The sequence below is a fragment of the Suncus etruscus genome, chromosome 4 (genome assembly GCF_024139225.1).
Source record: "Suncus etruscus isolate mSunEtr1 chromosome 4, mSunEtr1.pri.cur, whole genome shotgun sequence".
Classification (NCBI taxonomy): domain Eukaryota; kingdom Metazoa; phylum Chordata; class Mammalia; order Eulipotyphla; family Soricidae; genus Suncus; species Suncus etruscus.
This window is the reverse complement of record NC_064851.1, coordinates 29,906,437-29,931,558: the sequence shown is the minus strand read 5'-3', so window position 1 is coordinate 29,931,558 and position 25,122 is coordinate 29,906,437. Positions and strand designations below refer to the sequence as shown.

At 34.7% G+C, this 25,122-nt stretch overlaps 1 protein-coding gene and 1 non-coding gene across 2 annotated transcripts in view; both read right to left on the bottom strand.

Moving 5' to 3' along the window:
- ST6GALNAC5 (ST6 N-acetylgalactosaminide alpha-2,6-sialyltransferase 5) overlaps positions 1–25,122 on the bottom strand; it is a 196,092-nt gene that overhangs the window by 154,903 nt on the left and 16,067 nt on the right. The gene's annotated exons all lie outside the window — the stretch shown is intronic.
- Positions 9,965–10,071, bottom strand: LOC126008472 (U6 spliceosomal RNA). Its single transcript, XR_007495801.1, has one exon. It is a non-coding gene; the product is annotated as a U6 spliceosomal RNA (small nuclear RNA).

Genomic DNA, 25,122 nt, shown 5'->3' with positions numbered 1-25,122 from the left:
TTGGAGAGTCATCATCAGAAAGGGAATATGGTAAAGGTGACTAATAATGGTATCATTAAGAAGGAAATATATTGTACTCAAAGAGGGTTTTAGGTTAATCATGTGCATAGAAAAATATCTTTTCACAGGCTCTTTGGTGTCTTACATGCTTAAATTATGTCCTTTTTCTATAATAGAAATCAAAAATAATTTTAGAGTTTCTAGTTAATAAGAAGCATGAACACATGAAATAATGACAAAATATAAGGAGGGAGACCAGGAAAATCTAGGGAATAAAACTTAAGGGATCTAAGTGCATCTTGTTAGGTGGAACCTACTAAATGAAACAAAGTCAAAGGTTATATATATATATAATCACCCATGTCAAATGTCTCACTTATGAGTTGTCTCTACCCAGAAAAATTTCTTATAAATAAAGCATATTTACTGAAGCAAAATTTCTTATAAATGAAGCACATTACCAAGAACTGGCTAATGTGGAGTGGTCCCTCAGAATCTGAAAGATAGCATATGGAAGTGAGATTTTGTAAGAGAGCATTTAGATATAGGTGACTGCAACTTGTGAAAATAAGTTAATTTATCACCCCCTGAAATGTTTGTCATGAAAATTCTGGCTTTGTAAGTTGGTGTGGGCTATTAGCAAATTTAATAGCTTGTTGCTTCAATTGCTCTTTCTACTACTTGCTGTCACTAAATAAAAGTTGTGAATACTCAGAAGAAGGCACAAAATGCTAGAGTATTAATATTATAAGTAAATTATTCCAAGGAGATTTTTATAAGCCAGGCTAAGGAACCGATTAATGGGGAGAGATGATGAGAGTTGAGTTTTAAAATGATCCTTCTGATGATAATGGAATAAGTGAAGGAAAATACAGAAGGCTAGTTAGGAAGAAGTAAAAAGAGTAAAGTGAGGGCCAGAGCAAATGCACAGTGGTAGGGCATTTGCCTCGCATGCGGCTGACCTGGGACAAACCCGGGTTTGATTTCCGGCATCTCATATGGTCCCCTGAGACTGCCAGGTGATATTACTGAGTGCAGAGCCAGGAGTAACCCCTGACCACCACTGGGTGTGGCTGCAAAACAAACAAACAAAAAATACAAAAACCAAAAGAAAGGTCAAGTGAAAGAATGATGGTGTTCTCCTTGAATTAAGCAAGAGAAGGAATCCAGAAAGAGTGGCTTCATGCAATGCATGGAAGGTGAGTAGTATGTATAGCTAGTGAAGGTAAAATGCAAAATGACACCTAGATATATAATTTTGGATTTGCTTAATAATAACTAAAAACAGAAAATGGAAATTCTAGAAGAGATCCAATTTAGGTGGACAAGCAAAGGCTGGAAGAATAATTTTTATTTTAATACTAAAGAAGCTACCTTTGTGGCATTCAAGGGACTGTATTCAAAAAGCAGATATAAAGCAGATATACAGCTCAGGAGGGAAATGTGGGGTGGAGATAGACACAAATGTCTTGGATCAACCTGCAACTTCTAAGGAGAAAGGTAAGTTCAAATCTAAACATCCCTTCCAATTTAAGAAAAGTTTCTGTTTATACTCCATCCTATCAATAAGAAATGCCTTCACAAAATTCTCATCATGTCTGTACAATCAAAAAATTATGGGACAAGCACTATATTTTAATGATGGTATTCCTGAAGTGACATTAATTTTCCCTTCCCATCTTGTATGGCTTTTTAATAATAATTATCATACCAGGAAGTTCAAAGGTTCAAATATTATTTTAATTGCCTTTCTCAATTTATCTTCTCAACTTCATCTTTGCAACAAGACATTAGTGACTGCAACTTCCCCATGGAGAAAATGATTCCTGAAAAGTGTTGCCAACAAAACTCAGTGTGAGAAATCTTAATTAGTGATTATAAGCAAGCTCTTGGAAAGCCCACTTTCATTCGAGGTGTGTCACTTTTCCGTCATATTTTCCATTTCAAAAGAATTTTTAACTTGGCTATATTGCTTTTCAGTTGAAGGGAACTATTGCAGGCAATTTTTCTTTTTAACATTAGCACAGGACATTTTTGTTCCTAGACAATAGCTTAAATATTTGCTACTGTTTGGTTGAGAAAAAGAGAAAGAACTCATTATGGCCATTTCTTTTTCTAAAATGATGAATAAATTTAATCGAGCATTTTTCTTCTTTGGCAACACTAGGTCACACCAACTTCCTGCATGCTTAGAAGAGTGAGCAGTCAACTTCTCAGAATCACATAAAAGGCTCTTTTCTCCAAGTTAAAGCTAGCTAAAGTGATTGCCATAAGGCAAGCCTGTAGCCAAAGAAGGTGATGACTCTATCTCGCCATAGCTCTCCGTGTACAATAAAATATGCCATACTATTTTTTGTATTATGTTTTTCTTTCTTTTTCCCTTTCTTCTCTTGAATTGATATTTATAGCCTCTAGAAGGACTCCTCCCATTTTTGGCTTGTTTGATTTTTGCCCCATTTTATGTTTTTCTTCTTTCCTTCAAACAAAACCACATAAATTGAACTATCTTGTTCTGCCTCACAAATTGAGGGGGAAATAATGGAGGGTACCAAGACCAAACAGTCATATGAACATTAAGTAGAAATAAAAAATGATCAGACTTAAACATCAAATCCAAAGCCAACAACAGAATCGATACCCAATCTACAACAAGTTAGACACAGAGGGGACCACTTATAGTAGCAGCCAGAGGGGTAAAGGTGGGGGATTTGGGATGCATGCTGGGAACAGGGGTGGAGAGAAGACAGCGTTGGTGGTGGGAATGACCCTGATTCAATGTCACTATGTACCTAAAATATTACTGTGAAAGATTTGTAATCCACTTTGATTAAAATAAAATTTATTAAAAATATGCCATGCTACATTTAAAGGATACATTTATTAATTATCTAATTATAGACCCAAATTTGCATAAGAGTAACTTAAACAAAAGTTTTGTTCTGTGAAAACAAAGAATACTTTTACCTTATTTGTTAATAAGACAAAGAAACATTGTCCCCTATAACACAGTTTAAAAAATGACATTCTGTTTATGAATATGACATTTTTTAAAGAATGAACAGTGGTTTCTGATTTGGATATTGGCACACTTTAAAGAAATATGGTGTATTTTCCACTCCATTTGTACTTCTGGCCTAGCCTTCCACCTCTTTGCAAAGCATCTGGTAGTGAAATTGTGGGAGACTTTGAAATGTCAGGAAAGTGTCATTACCATTATTACCTGTCATTATGATGAACACTCACACAGTTTGATTCTGAAGACAAGAAAAATACTATAACCATTCTTAAAGGGGTCTACAATTTCTTTTTGGGTTTTGGCCACATCTAGCAGTGCTCAGGGATTACTCTTGGCAGGCTCGGGAGAACTTATGGGATGCCAGGGACCAAACCCAGGTTGGTCATATAAATAAGATAAATGCCCTATCCTCTGCACTATCACTTTAGCCCCACGTCTACTTTTTGTCTATTCAGGAAATGCCCCATATCTGATTCCTTTAGAATATAGATTCTATATATTAATTATTCCTATATAGAAATAATCATTCTGCCATTGTCTCCTTTGTGGAAAATTATTTTCATATGAGATAAAAGAGAGTTAGTGTTAACACTCCGGATATAAACAAAGTTCTTTATAAGTTTTCATTTTTAACAAAGTGAAATCTAAAATAGAAAAAGATGCCTAAGTATTGTTATAGCTCAATGCATTTCACAAAGTGAACACACTCATGTAAACAGCACCAAGACCAAGAAATGAAAGACTAGAAGAGTCCCAGAAGGATTCCTCTCATTTTTAATTTCTATCCACAACTCTCCACAAGTATAAATGCAAATCTTTCTTTTGTTTACTTAAGAGTTATTAGTCTATATTTGAAGGTTATTTAAGTGGTATCTTAGATTTCACATTTTTTAATAAATGGTTCTTTTCATTCAACATGAAGATTTATGAGATTCATTCTTACTGTTTATATTTGAGGTTCCTTTCTTTTGCTGTTTTTACAGCATTTAACTTTAATAAATAGCAAGATATCGATTCATATATGGAGAAATATTTGGGATTACTCTGTTCTTTTTTTTTTTTTTTTTTGAGGAAAGGGGGCATTTTTCAGAAGTGGTTTGTTTGCCTGAAAACCACACCTGATGTACTCAGGTTATAAGAATTTAGGTTTAGGGGCCAGAGAGATAGCACAGTGGTGTTTGCCTTGCAAACAGCCAATCCAGGACCTAAGGTGGTTGGTTCGAATCCCGGGGTCCCATATGGTCCCCTGTGCCTGCCAGGAGCTATTTCTGAGCAAATAGCTAGAGTAACCCCTGAGCACCGCCAGATGTGGCCCAACCCCCTTCCCCTTCAAAAAAAAAAAAAATTTAGGTATAGTGTGTGGCACAGCTCAGGCTGAGGTGAAACTGGAGGCCTGGTGATCCTAACAGTGCTGAACAGAAACATGTGGTGCTGGGGATCAGTTTATTCTGGAACTTTCTACATGTAAACATGTGCTCCAGCCTTTTGTTTTAATCTATCTCTAGCTCTTCTTCTAATTAATATACATAGAGATGATTGACATCATCTAGTAATGATGTCTTGAATCCCATTCTTCTTGGTCAGATTTTAATACATTAAAATTTCTTCATGACTTCACAGAGACAGGAATAATGGAATTTTTCTTTTTTTCATTATAGGAAAACTCATCATCTGCCTATTTTTAATCTATGTGGCCCTTTGGGATTCCTTGCAAAAAGAATCTGTCCTGGTACAAGCCCACCAATATATAACAATCCAGCTGTGACTTATGTTTACAACAGCTTAATTGAGATATAATTAATGTATCACACAATTTACTTATTTAAGTGCTGCCATTCAAAGGTTTTTTAATATATTCAGGGCTATGTGAAATCATCACCAAAGTTAGACTTTTATAACTTTAGAAAGAAGTCCCATGCCCTCTATTATCTCCTATCAATCCACCCTCCCAAAGGGAGTAGAAACTGAAAACAAGTTTTCATTAAAAGTTTATATATGTGTATGTAATTGTGTTTGTGATGAAAAGGGAGTGAATCAGAATGGGAAAGACACTAGTACAGTACAATGGTGGAAGGAAATAGACACTGGTGGCCAGGGTGCTTATGCATAAAAGAAAACCCTATTATTGACAGTATGGTAAATTATGGTGCCTAAAATCAATGAAAGAAATCCTCAACAAGATATCACTAAAGTTATACTGAAAGTTTCCAGAGCTGGTTGGTACTGGTAGAGTGTCGTGGTACTGTTTTTACACATCAAGCTTGGGTGCATCTTTACAACTTCCCCGTTGAGTTTGCTGTGTTCCTTTTGTTGCTGAGCATGATCTTTGTAGTTCACTTTACCCATTTGTGGATCTATCTCTTGGTATTGCTGTTTTCTTTCCCTGTTTGTCCTCACACAGTGATAGAAGTTATAAGAGCTTGGGTGCATCTTTACAACTTCCCCGTTGAGTTTGCTGTGTTCCTTTTGTTGCTGAGCATGATCTTTGTAGTTCACTTTACCCATTTGTGGATCTATCTCTTGGTATTGCTGTTTTCTTTCCCTGTTGGTCCTCACACAGTGATAGAAGTTATAAGTGGTTCCTGTGTGAGGTGCGATGAGTAGAGCTGTCATGTGGCTGCAAATGCAACTACACAGTTCAAGATACAAGCAACCACTTGACAGAGTAAGCAGAGGTTCTAAGTTAGGGAGTTGAGTCTGATACGATAGTGGAGGTCAACTTAAAGACTGCAGGACTCAATGGGATGAGCCATATGGCTTTAATTTTAAACTTTTAATCCTACTCAAGTAACTTATGAGTCTAGATTAATCACTTTAATTAATGGCTGTTACTTCAGTAACAATCTTCATTACTCTAAAATTATGGTAAGTTTTGAAATTGGGAAGTTTTAACATTTCAAATGTCAAACTCTTGGTACTTAATACAGAACTGAGAATGACAAAAATAGAGGAAGCTGGTGAGAAGGGTAATGAATTATACTGGAGGCAATATTGGCTGAACTACTTGAAGATTTGGTGTTGTAGAGGTGAGGTATCTGTATACATGAAAATCTTGAGTGAACACTAAAGCAAGTCAGCCAGATTATAATAATCAAAACTTTTTAAAAAGGAGTTTTTAAGGAGGCAGGGTGAAGGCAATGAGATATTGATTGAGGGATGATGACACTGCTGATGAAAAAATTATATGCTTAAGTCTCTATTATAACAGTCTTGAAATCATAGTGCTGAAATAAAAGTTGAAAACAAAATAAAATATAACACTGCAATAAGGAAAATGATTAAAACAGAAATAAAGGTCTAATTCCTCCAACCTTATTCTTGTTCAAGATTGTTTTGACTGTTCTGGATCCTTGAAAATTGCATGTGATATTAATCAATTTATACAAATCACAGTTAGGAATCTAACAGTCACTGAGATGTATCTCAACTTCAATTTGGAAGGTATTATCATCTTAAAAGTATTAAGTCTTCTGATCCATGAGAACAATGTGATTTTCCATTCATTACATATTTTTTCTTTCAATAATGTTTCAGTTTTCAGAGTATAGGTTTAGAGTTTCCTTTATTAAATTTATTAATAAATATTTTATTTTGGATGCTGCCGTAAATGAAATTGATTTTTCCATTTTTGTTCTTTTCAAGCATGTATATTGATCTTGTATTCTGTAGCTTTGCTAGTCTTGTCTGTTGTAACATTTTTTAGTTTATAGAATTTTTTATATAAGGTTGTATGTATTCCAAGAGACATTAATACAATAAAGAGAAAGACATATAGTTAATCTCAATATATCATATTCTAACAATTTTCTGAAGATGGGCGATAACAGCTATTTCAACCTGAGGCAAGCTTCAGTGGAATTAAGAGAGAACTGATGCATTCTAATATATCCATCAGTCCAGTTGGACTGATAAAACACTAACATTTTGTAATTAGAAGCAGGCTATCCTATGACATGTTACTACATTTTATGAATATACAAAGAATAATTTAAAAATCAGCCATATAGTTTTTTTTTTGTGGTGCTTATCATTATTGCTGGAGTGTTCACTGGATATTTGTCACTTCTTTTTGTACTGTTGGGGTGTTTCACCTTCTTTTTCTCCTTCATCTCTCAAACCGATGATGAGAGCCTCTAGAAGGATTCCACCCATTTTCGGCGTATTAGATTTTTACCCCAGTTTATTACTTTTCTCTTCTTCAAACAAAACCACATAACTTGAACTGTCTAGTCCTGCCTCCCAGTTAGAGGGGGAAATAAGGAAGGCACCAAGACCAAGACTACTAAGTAGTAACCTAGGTACAGAGGGGACCACATATTCTAGCAGCCCTGGGGGTGAGGGAGGAGGGTATGGGAGGTAGGATGAAAATGGAGGTGTAGGGAGGACAAATCAGTGATGGGAATCTCCCTGATTTTATGTAAATATGTACCTAAAATATTATTGTCAACAATATGTAAGCCACTATGATCAAAATAAAAATCATCTTTAAAAAATCAGCTATATAATAAAATGAGAATGCAAAATTCAAATTGATAAAAATAATCTGAAAACACTCTAAAGAAAACAAATAGTATGTTTATTTGCTTTACTAGGCAAAGAAATAAGCAAATTATAGCTTTATCAGAGGGCCAACTCACTAGAGGTCTCCATAAGCATCATATGCATTCATAATCAACACCAAAGATTCATTATTCCAAAATTCTTATATTCCCAAAGTGTCTTGTTCTCCTGTCTCTTATTTCTCAGCAGTTTCTAAATGTACCATAATTTATCTTCATGTTTTCAGATAGTGTTTGATGATTTGTAGTAAAATGAGAACATATATCTACAGCCTGGCCAAAATTCACACACAACCACACACACACACACACACACACACACACACACACACACACACACTCTTGCTGTAAACAAAGAACACTCCCTTACAAAAAGGTGGACTGGGAACCCTGATCTAGACCTAGATGGGCTCTGTGCTGCTCTCTCCCACCTGTGCTGGTAGATATTATTTACAAAATAAACAAGGCTCCTTCACTCTTGAAGAGGAAACTCTAAAACTAACCTGTTTGCTCTTAAAATCACTAAAACCTCTTGTTTTGCCACAAAGAAAACTGAACATTAAGGAAGCAAGGCATTTTACATGAATATTCCGTTCTTTATTTCTAGAAGGTCTTTGTGAGCCAGTTATTGATGTGTGTAAATATACCAATTATTTATATTCATCAGAAGATGTTAGGACTAATGTACCACGAACACTTATTGCAGCTATTCCATTTCCCAAATCTCTATGTTGTAAAGCAAAAGCACTTTCTCATTCAAGACTACTGAGGAACTTTATAAAATATTTAAGTGAAAATAGCACTGATATCTAATGAAGCTAATAATGTGCTAACTAAAAACATCATGTTATTTTCTAAATGCCAATGCTCTGAGCAAATATTAAATCCATATTTGGTTCACAATTAATTATCTAAATTAATTATATGTTCATATAATTTACAACAAAACTGTTGCATTAAACTCTAAAAATATTCATTAGCAATAACTATATCTTAATATGATTTCAGTCACTAAGGAAATAGAAGATACATAAGAAAAGTAATGGCTACTTACAGAGGAGAATAAAATATTGGAAATTATTATTTGCATTTTGTGCCACTCTTAGAAGTGTTAAGGGTTTATTCCTGCTTCTGATCAGGAATTATTCCAGGTGAGCTCAGGGTACCATATGGATTGATTTAGATGAAACCTGGGTCAGCTGCATGCAAGGCAAGCACCTTACTCACTGTACTATTTTCAGCAACTTGAAACTGTTTTTATCAATTTGTTCAGTTTTTAAATTAGTCTAACCACATTTTTTCATTTTGTTTGATAATTTCATTTTACTGTTTTAATTGGGTATTATTAGAGCACTTATTAGAATCCTAGAAAAAATCCACAAAAATTGATTCTTCTTTCAGACAAAACCATTTTCTAATTCTAGGCTTACATCAAATTGGAAACAAATATTTCTACTTCAATTTTATATAAAACTAAAGATAATTATAGTTAGGGATATAAACACTGAGTCTTATATGTTTCTAATGATTTAGAAACATTACAAGATAACATCTATCTAAGTTTTCTATATTTAGCATATCCCTATTCACATTTTATCATAAACCTATAACCTTTAAAGTATATGACAGCAATTTATTTTATTATCTTAAATTTTTAGATGACTAAAATTTTGGCAATGCAATTGTACAACAATTACAAATGTTTCACAATATATCATACATTTATATACTGTAATTTGATTACCACATTAGTCAACACTATAATGTCTCACAGAATTTATCTTCTATAGAATTTATCTTCTATAGTAGGAAAATTTGAGATCTAGTTTATAAGCAATTTTTTGTATTTGTTTATATGTATTTTTGTTATATACAAATATATAAGCATGTATATTTGTATATATGTAGACTATTATTATAATGCTGTGCATTAGTTCTTATCCTCTACCTGGCAAGCTTGAGCTCTTTAAACATCATTTTCCCAACTTCCCCTTTCCCAGCCTCTGATATTCTACTCAGTTCCTCTGAGTTCCACATGTTTAGATTTCATAAAAACCTTATATCATCCAGTCTTTGTCTTTCACAGTTGGACTTATCTCACATAACACAAAACTCCTCAAGGCCCATCTATTGCTGCAAATGGAAATGCTGCCTTTCATCTCATGGCTGAATTATATATCATTGTGTATATATGTCACTATTGCCCATTCATCTACTGATGAATATGGCATTAGATGTATACTTAAGGGATGATGAATAATGCTGTAATATATGTGGGGGAGGCAAATACTTCCTCTGATAATGATAAGATTATCATTTTATTTGGATATAAACCCGTAAGTGGAGTTTCTGTATTATATGGTAATTATATTTTTATTTTTTTTCCAAAAAATATATAAAACGCTTCACGAATTTGCCTGTCATCCTTGCACAGGGGCCATGCTAATCGTCTCTGTATCATTCCAATTTTAGTATATGTGCTGCCAAAGCGAGCACTATATTTTTAATTTTTAAGACATTTTTATAGTGGCTGAACCAATTAATATTCTTATAACCTGTGTATAAGGGTTCCTCTTGCTTCCTATCTTCACTAATATTATTTCTTGTATTTTGATGACAGCATCCCAACAAATGAGACATATTTCATTATTTTGACTGTTCACTAATAATATAATAATTAATAATAATATAATGTAATAATATTGAACATCATATCATCTATCTGTTGACTATTTGTATGCCATCTTTGAAAGTGTCTAATAATTAATCTTTCCATTTTTAAAAGCAGATTGTGTTTCTTTGTCATTGCTTTTGAGTTTTATGAGTTTTTTATTTTTTATTTTTATTTTTGATTATTTTTATTTTTTGGTTTTTGGGTCACACCTGGCAGCACTCAGGGGTTAGTCCTGGCTCTATGATCAGAGATCACTCCTGGCAGGCTCAAGGAACCATATGGGATGCCTGGATTCTAACCACCGACTTTCTACATGCAAGGCAAACACCCTACCTCCATGCTATCTCTTTGGCCCCTTTTTTTTTTAAATTTTTTTTGAGTTTTATGAGTTTTTAATATATATTTTGTATATTGATTTCTTGTTAAATCGATAATTTTTAAACTATTTTCTCTCATGCCATTTCATTTTGTTCATTGTTTCTTTTGATGTGAAAAATATCCGTTAGTTTGGTTGAGTCTTACTTTTTCAACTTTGATAGCCTGTTTTTGGTATGAGATCCAGAAATTCATTGCTAAAAATATCCATTGTCAAAGGATTTTTTAAAAGATGTTTTCCCTCTAGGTGTTAGGGGTTTTTCTCTAAAAAAATTATAGCTTCTAAGTCTTTAATCCATTTGAGTTAGTTTTGTGAAAGCTTTAAGCTAGGAAACCAATTTCATTTTTCTGCATGCACTTATCAGTTTTCCCATCATTGTTTAATTAAGAGACTTTCTCCATTGGGCTTTCTTGTCTCTCTTATTAGAAGACCGTATATTTGACAGTATATTAACTGAAAATATATGTGTGTGATCAATTTTAGGATCTCTATTCTTTCTATTGTTTTATGTGCCTGTTTTTATGCTAATACAGTGCTGTTTTAATTTATATAATATTAGTTTAAAATAAGGAAGTATGATGTATCTTGTTTCATTTCACAACAACTTTAGTTATTCATGTACTTTATTCATGTTCTTTTCTAGTTTCATACACATTTTAAGACTCTTTCTAATATCTGTGGCAAATGTCACTGGAAGCTTAAAACACCATTGATGTCCCTATGGAAGACTTAGGGATACTTTCAGGTTACAAAAGGCAATGCTTAGGGATCTTCCTGACTGCACTCAGAAATTACTAGTGGCTGGCTCAAAGACTATTTGCGTTTAGGAGGCTAGGGATCAAATCAAAGTAGGACTCATGCAAGGCTAGCACCCTACTCACTGTACAATTGCAATAGTCCCAGACTTTGGGGTATTTTAACATATAATGCACAATATCATTCCACTTCTTGATGCTTCTATTTTTTTATCAAAGTTTTGAAGTTTTCATCCTACTGTCTTTGTCTTTTATTTTATTAATTTTTTTTTTTTTTTTTTACTAGAGCTGACTGTTTTCAGGGCTTACTCCTGGCTTTGCACTCAAGGATCACTCCAGGTGGAGCTTGGGGAATCATATAGAGAACTGGGCATGAATCAGAGGTTGGCTACATGCAAGGCAAATGCCCTACCCTCAGGACTATCTCTGTGGCCCCAATTTCTTTGTTTAATTTATCCCTAAGCATGCTGATAATTTTAGTGCTACTTTTCAGGGAATAATTATTGTCAAATATCTTATTGTTAATGTATAGAAATGCAGATGATTTCAATAGATTTTAAATCCTGCAACTTTATAGAATTTGTTGATTAGTTTCAACTTTTAAATAGTTTGTAGTAGTTCTTTAGAGTATCTCCACTCGAACTCATACTGTTGAGAGATAACACAGTGGCTTTTTAGTTTGAGTTTGGCCTCAATATCCAAGTGACAAGTGACATTGGGTTGCCTATAACATTCATAGAGAAGGCCCATTGAGCACAGATGGATACGAAGTTTCCTTCTGCAAAGGCACCCCCTACCTCTTGTGTACTATAAACTCGAATGTCACCTGGCATCATTACCTACACTTGGCTGATTTTTATCATCAGTCCCCACATTAAACTCTTAGGATCCAAGAACATTGATGCCTTGAAGTAGTGACCAGATAAAGTGTAATACTTTGAGCTCTGAAAGCAGCCTAATAAAGTTGACAGAAAGTCACTCAACAAGAGATTCCATTCATGTAGCTCTGAAGTAGAATGAAAGAAAATCTTACAAAGTTTTATGATTTGGTTTTTGTTTCCGTTTCCAACCGGTCAAAAGGGAAACTCTGGAGATTTGACAAATTTAAGATATGCAAATAAGTTTTATAAACAGATGCTTTCCTTGGTAGTATTGTCTTGAAGTGACTTCAAGGTAAAGAAAAACCAAAAATTCTTCCTCCCCCTACTCACAGCTGATGTTAAAAAGTTTATAGTTGAGCCCAACCACATTTCAGGCAAAAAAAAAAAAAAAAAAGAAAACGGAATGAATATTGAATAACATTTTTATTAATAACTAATATTCTCTATGTGCTGGGCATTAAGTAAACTAGTAAAAGAACATTACCATCCTATTGTATTATAGTATCTTGCTACATTCTCCCAAAATTCTTGTAGGTAGACACGATTGTTTAATATAGAGGAAATTGGGCTGAAGTAGTAGCACAGTGGTAGACTTTTGCCTTGCACGTAGCTGAACCAGGACAGACGTGGGTTTGATTCCTGGCATCCCACATGGTCCCCTGAGCCAGGAGCAACTTCTGAGTGCAGAGCCAGGAATAAATCCCCGAGTACCACCAGGTGTGGCCAAAACAAAAAAATAGAGGAAATTGAGATTAACAATAATTGAGTGAATTATTCCAAATCACTATAAATGAATGGGACACCGTGAACTGAAATACAATTATTGTGTCTTAAAACTGCACCTTTAACAATCATATAATAGGGCTAAGTATATCATTCAAAAGGCTTTTCATGCTTTGCATATGGGATCTCTTGGCACTACATGGTCTCCTGGGCACTAAACTTGGAGTAGCCACAGAGCTCCACCTCCACCAGGTAAATTTCACACTAAACAAAACAAAAATGAACTGTACAAGAATTCCTTTCTCCTTTTTTCTGCTTTTGTTTAGCTCTTAGTCTTCATATCATTTCTCTCTTAACTGTGTATTTACTTTCTTTGGCAGGAGAGATGGAACCCAAGACTGTCCATTGACACCCACCAACTTATTCAAACTAAACTACTTATTCCTTTATATATTAACAAAGTTTTGCAAAACAAAAAACTAAGGCATTTTTTTCTAGACCTCCAAAGTCCACATATCCCTAAAGGCAAAATACACTCTCCTTCTTTGTGAGATTCACCACAACTTGTCAAAGCTACAAGTGGAACCTAAAAAAGTAAATAGACAAAATGTTTTATTTAAAAAAAATTCTTCTCTCTAGGGGTATCATATGCTCAAGGCTACAGTAAATCTGGGCATTCTAGAAAATGATAAATGCTAGTTAGAATAAAGAATTACAATAGACAAGGGACACATGTTGATTTTCTTGGAGGCACAATCTATGAAGTTGATATACTGGAGGCATTCACTACACACTTGCAAGTTTGATCCTTCACCTACATTTCTTTCTGGACCCTCCATAACCAGTAAGAACTAGGTGCAAAAACTTAAAAAGATTGTTATGTGTTGTGGGTTACTATGTGAACTTTGTTGTTCAAAGAACTCTAGATATAAGAAAGTTAAATTTTTTTACTTCTTTCCTAAATTTCTCCTATATTGGCTACAGAGTGACTACACTACTTCAAAATTATGGATGTCTTTGTATAGTGCTACTTTAGAATATTCAATTTTTCCACTTTAAACATTCAAGTTTTATTATGAAGTGAATTTAATTTGTATGGAATATAAAATATTTTCAGATGTTTTTAGAATTTCAGGGAATGGTTCAGATATTGCTTTTGACTTGTTTATAAAGATGGGTGTCAGAAACCACATTTACCTTTACAGCTTGCAAGTAATGATGAAATCCCTCTGGGGTAAATGGAAAGGCACTATGACTAAAGAAAACAAAAATTCCAAACAAAAATTCTGAATATAAGTCCAAAATGATTTTTCACTATTGCAAATGCAAACTTTTAAAAACAATAGTAAGAATCAAAGAAACCCTAAATCACAATAGCAGCTATAAAAGAGGCACAGTTGTTTTCTCTGACCATAGTAACACTCTTGTGGGAGCAATTTTATTTGTGACTGTCATGTATGAGTTGTGAAATCAAGTTTCCTGCAAGTGTGAGCTTTAAAAGATCTGAGATATTTTACCACCTTTTAACTACTTACTCAACAGTGTACAAAGAGAAACTATTCTTAGTCTATATAAACCAGACAAAGTCTCAGCTGTATAGACTTCTCCACAGGAGCTTTGGAAATAACAGATCACAATTCTTTTTCATGCCATTTATAATCAATCACTACCCACACCAGTCTTAAGAATAAAAGAGCCTGGGATGCCTAATAAGTCCAATGGCTAAATATAAGTACATATATATCTTATATAATATTTTTGTATTTTATATTTTATTAGTAATAAGATTACATAGGAATAACTCCACATAATCTTGATGTAAAAATATTCCATAAAATATAATATCCAAAATACAAATGAAGGGAATTATTGGTAAGTTAGTATCATTGAAGAATAAAATGAAGTCAGAAACCTAAGCAATGAAAATAAAAAATATATATTATTTTTCTAACCCTCAGAATAACAAAAATAAAAAAGTGACAAATGAAAACAAGTTTAGTTTTGTGAGTATGTGAATAAATATGAGCACTCACACAATGGAATTGTAAAATGGCCCAGTTTCTTTAGAAAATTATTTGGCAATTTCTCTCAGCATATTATTCTACAATTTCACTCCTTGGCAAGTAACAAAGAAAAATTAAAATGTGTTAACACAGAAATGCATACTTTAATATTTAAGTTCCCACTATTATTAGTAGTCAATAGATGAATAAAGGTCAATAAACTCAAGAATAAAAAATAAAAAGTTGGTATATCCAAAAAGAAAAAAAATCATTCAACAGGAAAATGTTCTTTAGTAATAAAGTACTGAAAGTACGTTACACAAAAGAAATAAATCACAATATCTCAAAAAATATTTAATGGCTTCATCTACACAAAAAATCCATAAAATGAAACTCATAAATTCATAGAGAAAGAATGTTAGAGATGGGTGGAGTAAAAGCGAAGAGAAATAATGATGAAGATATGTTAATGAGTGTGGGCTTAGTTGTATGGGTGAAGCAAATATTTAAAATTAGACTGTGGTTATAATTGCACAATTCCATAACTATGCTAAAAATTGAATTCTACTCCAATAAGGTAATTTATATTTAGGACCATTATTTATAATTTACTAGTCAGTTAATGGGCTAAAGAGATACTGTCTAGTACTGTCTAGTACTAGCTTTGTATACATCCTACCCAGGTTCGATCCCTGCACACATATGGTCCTCTGAACATTGCCAGAATTGATCTCTGGGCAGTCCAGTGAGTCCTGATCAAAGCAGAATGCAGCCTTAAATATTTTTTAAATTACATCGAGACATTTTACTCAAAATTTGTTCTACTGTTTCTTTTTCTAAACATATTGACTATAAGTTGAGTTCTATTGCATCTCTCAATGAAGCAAAGAGTTCCGAAGAGTTCAGAAATAAAGGAAATTATTACCCAAGATTTGGGATAGTCAAATCAAAAGCATTTAAAAATTTGAGATAACTCTCACTCATTTGTGGAATATAAGAAAAATAAAAGATAGTATGGTAATAATAGCCAAAGATAAAGATGAGGACCAAGAGGAGCAATCCATGGTAGGAAGCCTGGCACAAAGAACAGTGAGAGCAATCAAGTCTATGATAATGATAGAGAGAAAGAAAGAGAGGGGGAAATTGGGGACATTGGTGGTGGAAATGTGCACTGGTGAAGGGTGATGGAGATTCTGTGACTGAAACTCAATCATGAACAATGTTTAAATATATAAAGTCTTGACTAAATTAATTATATATAAAATTTAATATAACTCAATAAATCAATAAGGCCATCCACCTTGCTCTTCTTATTGTATATTCTTGAGATAAAGAAAAATAAGCAAAAGAAGGATAACTGAGGGAAAAGTGACAGGGGAGTTTTCCCTTTTACTATTTAAATCCTAAAGTTAGAAATCTGGTTATACATCTTGCTTCTTGTAGCTTCTTTAATTTGAGGATAAGGTTGCCCTTGAAAGTTTTTATTAAGGGCTAACTTAAAATTCTTATTCCATTCAAAGGACTAGGTTCTTTATTTATGTATATATTTTTTACCTCTAAGCTTTATTTAAAAAATAAGTAACTTGCTTTATAATAGTAATAAATTTAAGCTTTAGGTTTGCAATTTTATTGTAGCAACCTCTCCACTGAATTGTCTTCTCTCTTTGTTCCATGGTTCCCTCTTTTCTATTCCTCTCTACCTCCCCACCACCTCTGCTCCTTGCTAAATTTAGTCAAGAGTTCGTATTCACTGGCCACTGTGCATCCCCTTGCTTGGTTTATGTCTCTCCCACTTCTGAATGAGCTCATTTAGTTTTTGTCTTCCTCCTTTTGACTTCTCTTAACATAACTCCCTTCAGTATCAACTCAGTTGCAGAAAAGGTAATATTTCACATTTTCTTATGGCTCAATAGTGTCCATTGTGTATATACACCACAACTTTTTTTTATCCACTCAGCTGTGATAGAGCACTTGGGTTGTTTCCAGATCCTAACTATTCTAAATATTCCTGCAATGAATGTGGCATGCATATATTTTTTAAAATTAGTAATTTTGTACTCTTGGGATAGATGCCAAGGAGTATAATTACAGGATCAAAAGGGAGTTTCTAATTTCAATTTTTTTTTGCTTTTTTGGGGGGAGCACACCCTGTGACACTAAGGGGCTACTCATGGCTATGCACTCAGAAATTGCTCCTGGCTTGGGAGACCATATGGGACTCCAGGGATCGAACCAAGGTCCGTCTTAGATCGGCTGCATGCAAGGCAAACACCCTACAACTATGCTATTGCTCTGGTCCCTCTACTTTCAATTTTTAAAAGAAGTCTTCATTTTGTTTCCATAGAGTCAGAACCAGGTTATATTCCTGTAACAGTGACTGAGAGATTCTTTCTCACCATACACCTGCCAACACTGGATGCTTCTACCCTTTTTAACATAAGCAATTTTTACTGGTGTAAGCTTTAGATAAATCTTTTACTATACTTAATGACAATTAAGTATGGTAGCCTTTTTTTCAAACTTTGCTAAAAATGGTTGTTTTTATTTATACAGTTCATACACTGTTAAAAACTACTAAAAAGAACTCTTCATCTTTTACAAATGGAAGTTGGAATTATGAATAATTTTCTAGTTAAAATATGCTTCATGAATTACTACATTTACAATTTCTATTTTAGAATGCATAAGACTTACGGTTTTTATTTGAAAAGTCTTATTATTATTTGCTGCCAAATTTTATACAGTCCTCTACCTTTACACTTGAGAATATCTTTAAATGGTGCTTAAATGGATACATAAGGGTAACTTTATAGATTTAGAAATAATTCATACAGATAATAAATATTAAGTACATTTTTTAAAAAAAACACACACCAAAAAACCACCATACCACACACAAAAAATTTATAGCAGTTAGAGAGAGCTCAAAAGTCTGGAGCATATACAATTTATGTGGAAGATCCAAGGACTATTTTTGGCCATGTCTGGTTCTCCAAATGCCACAGAAATGGAGCCTGAACACTACGGTATGGGCATCAAAAATTTTCTAAACTTTTTACAATGCTTAAACTATATCTACTTCTTAAAATTTCTGATATTTTTATGTTATGATCCTACCACTTTCTACTTTTAGAAAATATAATTAACCACAATGATATTATCAATGTAAAAATTAATATTTAAGATATTTGTATAATATCTCAATTTGTATAATAACTCAAAATTATGGTAAAACTATGGAAAATGTTTTAAAATTTTTTATAGTTGTGCAAGTGAATAAAAAAAGCCCAGAGGTCAAATCTGCAGTAAGAGTATAAAACTCCACCATGAGTGAAGATAGCAGATACTCTCAGGTTAACATAATGGTTCTTTCACTGAAGTTCTTGAATTTTGACAGTCACATGAAGGACAGGTAGCAAATCCTGTGTATATATATTCATGTATATACTTATGAATATACATACAGAATACAAAAATGTATATATGACTATACATAGAATACATGCATGTGTATATATACATGAATATATATACAGAATATATATGTGTAAATATATGTTTGAATACACACACATATAATGTTCAATGAGAATTTTAAAACTCCAGGGGTTAAAGAGATAATACAGAGTTAAGTCACTTATCTTGTCTTAGTGGCCAATTCTGGCTAGATCACAGACACTGCATGCATATAGTCTCCCAGTACCGTTAAGAGTGATCCAGGGAAACAGAGCCAGGAGAAAACCTTGAGCATAGCCATTGGAGGAATACAAAACAAAACAGTAAACACTCAATTTAAAAAATACAACAAGTGTGGCTGAACTAAACTTAATTCCTAAATGATAGTAAACTAATTTTATGTATCCATCTTTAAAGATTCTTTTTGTTTAGGCACCATAATTTGCAAGATTATAATTAAGTCTCAGTTAAACAACCCGCCAACTTCCAGTGAGTTTAAAATAAGCATAAATTTCACCTCTGTGCTCTTTCTATAGGATATATATCATTTTACTTTACTAATACTATTATTGTTGTTCTGTTTTTAGTACAGCAAGTTAGTATTAATGAAATTTTGTTTTTTTATTTTTTATGACTTATTATTTACTAACCTTTTTATTTAAACAACTTTATTACATACATGATTGTGTTTGGGTTTCAGTCATGTAAGAACACCACCCATCACCAGTGCAACATTCCCATCACCAATGTCCCAAATCTCCCTCCTCCCCACCCAACCCCCGCCTGTACTCTACACAGGATTTCTATTTTTCCTCATACATTCTCATTATTCGGATAGTTCAAAACTTAGTTATTTCTCTAACTAAACTCATCCATGTTTGTGGTGAGCTTCCTGAGGTGAGCTGGAACTTCCAGCTCTTTTCTCTTTTGTGTCTGAAAGTTATTATTGCAAGAATGACTTTCATTTTTCTTAAAACTCATAGATGAGTGAGACCATTCTACATCTTTCTCTCTCTCTCTCTATGACTTATTTCACTCAGCATAATAGATTCCATGTACATCCATGTATAGGAAAATTTCATGACTTCATCTCTCTTGACAGCTGCATAATATTCCATTGTGTATATGTACCATGGTTTCATTAGCCATTTATCTGTTAAAGGGTATCTTGGCTGTTTCCAGAGTCTTGCTATGGTAAATAGTGCTGCAATGAATATAGATGTAAGGAAGAGATTTTTGTATGGTATTTTTATGTTCCTAGGGTATATTCCTAGGAGTGGTATAGCTGGGTCGTATGGGAGCTCAATTTCCAGTTTTTGGAGGAATCCCCATATTGCTTTCCATAGAGGTTCAACTAGACGGCATTCCCACCAGCAGTGGATAAGAGTTCCTTTCTCTCCACATCCCCGCTAAAACTGCTTGTTCTCATTCTTTGTGATGTGTGCCAATCTCCGGGGTGTGAGGTGGTACTTCATAATTGTTTTTATTTTCATGTTTCTGATGATTAGTGATGTGAGCATTTTTTCATGTATCTTTTGGCCATTTGTATTTCTTCTTTGTCAAAGTGTCTGTCTATTTCTTCTCCCCATTTTTTGATGGGATTAGATGTTTTTTTCTTGTAAAGTTCTGTCAGTGCCTTGTATATTTTGGAGATTAGCTCCTTGTCTGATGGGTATTGGGTGAATAGTTTCTCCCACTCAGTGGGGGCTCTTGTATCCTGGGCAATATTTCTTTTGAGGTGCAGAAGCTTCTCAGTTTAATATATTCCCATCTGTTAGTCTCTGATTTCACTTGCTTATAGAGTGCTGTCTCCTCTTTGAAGATGCCTTTAGTCTCAATGTCCTGGAGTGTTTTACCTACATATTGTTCTATATATCTTATAGTTTCGGGTCTGATATCGAGGTCTTTTATCCATTTGCATTTAACCTTCGTACATGATGTTAGCTGGGGGTCTAAGTTCAATTTTTTGCAAGTGGCTAGCCAGTTGTCCCAACACCACTTGTTGAAGAGGCTTTCTTGCTCCATTTAGTATTTCTTGCTCCTTTATCAAAAATTAGGTGATTGTATGTCTGGTGAACATTCTCTGAGTATTCAAGCCTATTCCACTGATCTGAGGGCCTGTCTTTATTCCAATACCATGCTGTTTTGTTAACTATTGCTTTGTAGTACAGTTTAAAGTTGGGAAAAGTAATTCCTCCCATATTCTTTTTCCCAATGATTGCTTTAGCTATTCTAGGGTCTTTATTGTTCCAAATGAATTTCAAAAGTGCCTGATCCACTTCTTTAAAGAATGTCATGGGTATCTTTAGGGGGATCTCATTAAATCTGTACAATGCTTTGGGGAGTATTGCCATTTTAATGATGTTAATCCTGCCAATCCATGAGCAGGGTATGTGCTTCTATTTCCACGTGTCCTCTCTCATTTCTTGCAGCAGAGTTTTATAGTTTTCTTTGTATATGTCCTTCACATTTTTAGTCAAGTTGATTCCAAGATATTTGAGTTTGTGTGGCAATATTGTGAATGGGGTTGTTTACTTAATGTCTATTTCTTCCTTATTACTATTGTTGTATAGAAAGACCATTGATTTTTGTGTGTTAACTTTGTAGCCTGCCACCATGCTATATCAGTCTATTATTTCTAGAAGCTTTTTCATAGAGTCTTTAGGGTTTTCTAGGTAGAGTATCATGTCATCTGCAAACAGCAAGAGCTTGACTTCTTCCTATCTTATGTGGATTCCCTTGATATCCTTTTCTTGCCTAATCTCTATAGCAAGTACTTCCAGTGCTATGTTGAATAGAAGTGGTGAGAGAGGACAGCCTTGTCTTGTGCCAGAATTTAGAGGAAAGGCTTTCAGTTTTTCTCCATTGAGGGCAATATTTGTCTCTGGCTTGTGATAGATGGCCTTAACTATATTGAGAAAGGTTTCCTCCATTCCCATCTTGCTAAGTGTTTTGATCAAGAATGGGTTTTGGACCTTATCAAATGCTTTCTCTGCGTCTATTGATATGATCATGTGATTTCTATTTTTCTCATTGTTGATGTTGTGTATTATGTTGATAGATTTACAGATGTTAAACCAGCCTTGGAATGAAACCTACTTGATCGTAGTGGATGATCTTCTTAATGAGGCATTGAATCCTATTTGCCAGGATTTTGTTGAGGATCTTTGTATCTGTATTCATCAACGATATTGGTCTGTAATTTTCTTTTTTGGTAGCATCTCTGTCTGGTTTAGGTATTAAGGTGATGTTGGCTTCATAAAAGCTATTTTGAAGTGTTCCTGTTTTTTTGATTGCATGAAAGAGTCTTGCCAGGATTGGTAGTAGTTCCTCTTGAAAGGTTTGAAAGAATTCATTAGTAAGTCCATCTGGGCCTGGACTTTTGTTTTTGGGCAGACATTTGATTACTGTCTTAATTTTCTCAATAGTGAAGGGGGTGTTTACATATGCTACATCCTCTTCATTCAACCATGGAAGATTATAGGAGTCCAAGAATTTATCCATTTCTTCCAGGTTTTCATTTTTAGTGGCATAGAGTTTCTCAATGTAGTTTCTGATTACCCTTTGGATCTCTACCATATCAGTAGTGATCTCTTCGTTTTCATTCCTAATATGAGTTATCAAGTTTCTCTCTCTCTTTCTTTGTTAGTTTTGCCAGTGGTCTATCAATCTTGTTTAATTTTTCAAAGAACCAACTTCTGCTTTCGTTGATCTTTCGAATTGTTTTTTGGGTTTCCACTTCATTGATTTCTGCTCTCAGCTTTTGTTATTTCCTTCTGTCTCCCTATTTTTTGTTGAGTACTTTCTAATTGTATGAGCTGCGTCATTAAGCTATTCAGGTATGCCCCTTCTTCTTTCCTGATGTATGCTTGCAAAGCTATAAATTTTCCTCTCAGTACTGATTTTGCTGTTTCCCATAGGTTCGGATAGTTTGTGTCTCCATTGTCATTTGTTTCTAGGAAGGTTTTGATTTCCTCTTTGATTTCACCTCGGACTCACTGGTTATTCAGTATTAGGCTGTTTAGCTTCCAGGTATTAAAGTTTTTCTTCTGTGTCCCTTTGTAGTTCACATATAATTTTAGGGCTTTGTGGTCAGCTAAGGTAGCCTGCAAAATTTCTATCCTCTTGATACTATGGAGGTATGTTTTATGTGCTAGCATGTAGTCTATCCTGGAGAATGTCCCATGCACATTAGAGAAGAATATGTATCAGGGCTTCTGGGGATGGAGTGTCCTGTATATATATATACTAGGCCTCTTTCTTCCATTTATCTTTTCAGGTCTAGTATATTCTTGTTGGGTTTCAGTCTGGTTGACCTGTCAAGTGTTGGCAATGCAGTGTTGAGTTCTCCCACAATTATTGTGTTGTTATTGATATTATTTTTCAGATTTGTCAACAATTTTATTAAATATTTTGCTGGCCCCTCATTCAGTGCATATATCTTTAGGATAGTGATTTCTTCCTGTTCTACGTATCCCTTGATTAATACAAAATGTCCATCTTTGTCCCTTACAACTTTCCTAAGTATAAAGTTTGCATCATCTGATATTAGTATAGCCACTCCAGCTTTTTTATGGGTGTTGTTTGCTTGAATGATTTTCCTCCAGCCTTTTATTTTGAGTCTATGTTTGTTCTGACTATTCAGGTGCGTTTCTTGTAGGCAGCAGAAGGCTGGATTGAGTTTTTTTTTTTATCCATTTAGCCACTCTGTGTCTCTTAACTGGTGCATTTAGTCCATTGACATTGAGAGAAAGAATTGTCCTGGGAGTTAGTGTCATCTTTATATTGTAGGTTGGTGTGTCTGTTGGTCAATCTTGTCTTAAAGTAGGCCGTTCGGTTTTTCTTTTATGAATGGTTTTGACTCTGTAAAGTTTCTGAGCTGTTGTTTGTCTGTGAAACCATGTATTGTTCCTTCAAACTTGAAAGTGAGTTTTACTGGGTGCAGTATTCTAGGCGAAGCATTTATTTCATTGAGTTTTGTCACTATGTCGCACCACTGCCTTCTGGCCTTGAGTGTTTCCGGTGACAGCTCTGCAGTAAATCTCAAGGATGTTCCCTTGAATGTAATTTCTCTTTTCGATCTTGTTGTTTTCAGAATTCTGTCTATCTGTGGGATTCGTCGTTATGACTAGGATGTGTTGTAGGGTGTTTTATCTGGGGTCTGTTTTAGTTGGTACTCTTCGGGCATGCAGGATTTGATCACATGCATTCATTAGCTCTGGTAGTTTCTCTTTAATTGCTTCCTGGAGATTTTCTTCCTGGGTTTCTCTGGGAATCCAATGATTCTTAAATTGTTTTTGTTGAGCTTATCATAGACTTCTATTTTCATTTGTTCCCATTCTTTGAGTAATTTTTCCATTGTTTGATCATTTGCTTTGAGGCTTTTTTCCAATTTCTTCTGCTGTATGGAATTGTTATTTATCTCATCTTCCAATGTACTAATTCTATCCTCAGCTGCTGTTAACCCATGGGAAAGCTCAACCATGTTTTTCTTCAATTCATCTACTGAGTTTTTCAGACCTGTTATTTGACCTGAAATTTCAGTTTGGAGTTTTCTGATTTCTATCTTCATATTCTTTTAATTCTTATTAGTGTTCTCTTATATACTTTCTTTGAGTTCTTTGAACATCTTCCATATTGTGACTCTAAACTCCTTATCTGAGAGACTGACTATTTGGTTGGTCATGTTCAAGTCATCAGAGTTGCCATCATCATTCTCTATGTCTGGGGCTGGCCTGAGTTGTTTCCCCATTGTCACACTTTTATTGTGGGCTTTTCTACGTCTTGTGGTTGTATTCATTGGCTAAATGATGTGCATGGCCACGAAGCGAAGTGGAGCAGCCATACTCCTCTGGCTGCACCCTTTCTGGACTTGTAAACTCACCTACAGGGAAGGCGATGGCTCTGCAGATGAGCCACACAAAGGATGAAATCAGGCCGAATATGGAGCACAGCACAGAAGACAGGCAGATGGGGGTGCTGGCATCTGAGTTCCAGCAGAGTTCAGCGGCTTCACCTTTCTGGGTTTGTAAAGTCAGCCATTTCTTACTCACTCACTCGCTCGCTGGGTAACTTCAGAATGCAGTTTTTTTGGGGTTCACTTCCCAGGGCTCTAAGGAGAGCTTGAAGGATTCAGAAAAGACAGAGAAGCACAGGACAGGGCTCCCTTCAGGTCCTCAGTTTCCTCAGAAGAAGCACAGCAGGGTGGAGACTCCACAGGTAAAGCAACCAGCACTTCACCTGGCAATCCCCACAGTCAGCCATTTCTTACCCACTCACTCGCTCGCTGGGTAGCTTCAGAATGCAGTTTTTTTTGGGTTCACTTCCCAGGGCTCTGAGGAGAGCTTCAAGGATTCAGAAAAGTTAGAGAAGCACAGTACAGGGCTCCCTTCAGGTCCTCAGTTTCTTCAGAAGAAGCATAGCAGGGTGGAGACTCTGCAGGTGAAGCAATCAGCACTCCACCTGGCAGTCCCCACGGTCAGCCATTTCTTACTCACTCACTCGCTCACTGGGTAGCTTCAGAATGCAGTTTTTGGGGGGTTCGCTTCCCAGGGCTCTGAGGAGAGCCTTAAGAATTCAGAAAAGACCAATGAAATTTTCTTAAAAAGACATGAAGGGAAAGAAGTATGTGTTTAATAAAGAATACAGGCTTCTTCAGAGTAGAATAAAACAAGTAAAT